Raw genomic sequence first — 2,996 nt, 5'->3', positions numbered from 1 at the left:
CCGCCGGCGGCAGCCCCCGCGCTCCCGGCAAAGGCCCCCGCTCCTCGGGCGGGACGGGGCTCTCCCTCCCTCTCTCAGCCCCGCTCCAGCGCGGCGTCCCCTCAGCGGCGTCGGGCACCCGCGGCCTTCCCGCCGCGAGCCCCCTCAGAGGGCAAGGCGGGAAGCTCCCCTCGGGGCGGCCGCGGCGGGAAGGAGCGTTCTCAGCCCGCGCCGGGAGACCCGCGGGGGCTCTGCCCGCCCGAGCCGCGTCCCCTCGGCCTCCCCACAGCGCGGGGACCCACCGAGGCGGCGGCGCCCCGGAGGGAGGCCCGCGGTGCGGGTTCGTCTTTCTCGGGGCCGCCGGGGCCGTGGGCTCACGGGGAGGGTCAGCGGCGGCCGTAAAAGCCCGCAAGCCAGCTATGGAGCCGTGCCTGGGAGAAAGCCCACGGTGGGGGGGGGGGGGGGAGGAAAAATAAACACATGGCGACAAAGTCCCCCTCGGTGAGGGTCCTCGGGCAGGGTGGAATGGATGCAGCCCCCGCCGCAGCTGTTTCTTCTGTGGAAAGGTGCGTTTCCACACAGAGATAGCTGAACACAACTTGGGTCAGTTGTGCTCAGACAATCAGCAGGTTTTGTTTCAATCCCTTTAATTTACTATTCCATTCCCTCATCTTTCCACCCCGAGCACCAGGTACCCAAATAATTTTTACCCTGTATCAGGCACAAATGACACCCTGGGGATGTTTACTACCAGACCTGGTCAGAAATTCTCAGACGGAATATTTTTGTCAGAGGACGATGGTTTGTTCAGATCTAGGTGTTTTGTAGAGATACTTCGGTTTTGGCTGACTCAGGGTGGCATCCAGGTAAATTTCCAGTTTCTCACTTTCCATCACTGGACAGACTGGGCTGTCACACTCCCCAGTCTGTAGCATTGGCCCTTCCATGCCAAAAGGGAGCCCAGGCCCTAAAAAACATGTAAAGACAAACCGTAGCTCCTCAGGGCTCCAGTTCTCTGATAAACCACCCCAAAATGGAGCCAAGTGGCAGCAGCCTGGCAAGCAGCAAGGAGGCTGGGGGCCACCTGCAGAGTCACCAGGTGCCTCTGCCGAGGCTAGTTCATGTTTCTGAACTCCAGCTGCTTCACGGCTCCTTGCAACACCTGCCCAGGAACAAGGGTAAAAGTTTCAGGGGACCCAGCTCCCAAATTCTGAGGTTTCGAGCTGAGATATGCTTCCCAGTTTTCTCCATCCTCTCAGAAGGGATGATGGTGAGCCCGAATTCAGGAAGCCTCCGGGGCTGCTCGGCAGCTCCCAGACACGCAGGTTCTTGCCAACCCACATTCTCATGTTCCAGGTTCCAGTGCAACCCAGTGGGGAGACTCCTCGAAAGCCGGCATCCAAAAACTTCCCGTGCCTGTGGATTCGAAGCAGCCAGCCATACAGATTGCCTTGTGGCAAGTTAGGAACCTATGGGTTCAGACAGTGTCTGAGGCTCAGAGGCAACTGGCATGGCTTTCACAGGGGTTTAAAACAAACGGTGTGTTTTAGTCCAAATTGACTGTACTAAATTTTGAAATATCAATATTGGGTACAAATCAAATACTCCCTACTTTTTTTTTTTTTTTCCTCCAGCATTCTTATATTATTCCCCAACATGCATTCCCTGAGTGTCTTGAATTTTGGAGGCTCACCACTAAAATTTTGGAACATTGCCCTGACCCAGTTTTTGGCTGCCTTGGTTGAGATGCCTGAAGTACAGAGATGTGGAACCCCTGTAGATTATCCCAACTTCATTTGAGGAAGTAGTTCCTCAATACCTCTAAAACAGTGCAGAAAATTTTTGACACTAATTACACCAGAAGCAGGGTGCCTAAATTACTGACTGTTGCTAGTGCCATTGACTTGCTGCATATTTGTGTTTTCCTGAAAAGGCCTAGTTCCTGATAGCTGGTGATTAGTTAAGAATCTGAACTTTCATTTAAAAAAAATCTTTTTTCACAACTTCAGAGAATAACCTGAATACTTAAACCAAGTGAAATGCAGAGGGTGAAGTTAAATACAGTTTTAGTGTAGAAATAACTACTTATTACAATTTTAAATGTGGCGAAGTTTAAAGTAATCTTTTTCTATTTCCCTAATTCTTGGTCCAGCACATTTTGCAAATAAAAGAAGCCCAGAAGAAGACTGAGCCTGAAGGACCTGTCTCAGACCTGGCAAGTCAATACTATGGCAGGGTGATCTCAGTGCAGATTTCTGCTGGGGACTGTATCCGTTTCTTTCTAGGTGTTCTGGCTAGAAAATTGTGGGGACAGTTCCATACTTTTTTCATCCAGAAAGTTTGCAATAATACTCAAATCTCATCTCTACACTTAGAAGTCATGATGTGACCTCAGTTCAGCAGGGCTTCCAGAATTTTCTGTACATATTCATGGGCTAATCTTCACTTGGTTACAGTCAAATTGCAAGTGATCGGCTGGGTAAATTTGAATAAGGGAAAGGAGGGGAGAGCTGAGTGGTTTGCTCACACTTGAACAGTGATTTAGTGACAAAAGGGTGAATAGAAATTTGCTAAACACTAAACAGAACTGGGTCACACTTGCTTAAAATCTCATAAATGAGGTGTAAGCAGCTAAATCACTGATCTAAACTCTGGGCCACAGCAGCACTGTGAACACTACTAAAAACAAATAAACATTTGGGTTTGGGATGTAGAATAAATTTTTAAGATTAGGGACATTACATTTTATGGAACAGCTTGTGTGCCTGCTAGGATTACCTGTCAGAATGAACTGTTCTATGAAAACTTGACTTTCTGAACCCCTAGACAGTAATCCTTTATTTCAGAGAGTTTTGGACACTCTCATAGTGGAAAAATTAACAGACAGGAAAAGACAGGACCGTCCCAATTTTGCATGGTCTGGATCCTTTCGCTGGTTTACAAAATGTCTGACGTCTTGGAAGCCACCTCTAGGCAGGATAATTTGTGATATAATTTTTTCTTTGCTTTTTAAAAGT

The sequence above is a fragment of the Haliaeetus leucocephalus genome, unplaced genomic scaffold (genome assembly GCF_000737465.1).
Source record: "Haliaeetus leucocephalus isolate CR32 unplaced genomic scaffold, Haliaeetus_leucocephalus-4.0 Scaffold339, whole genome shotgun sequence".
NCBI classification, from domain to species: Eukaryota; Metazoa; Chordata; class Aves; order Accipitriformes; family Accipitridae; genus Haliaeetus; species Haliaeetus leucocephalus.
Note: the sequence above shows the minus strand (reverse complement) of the source record.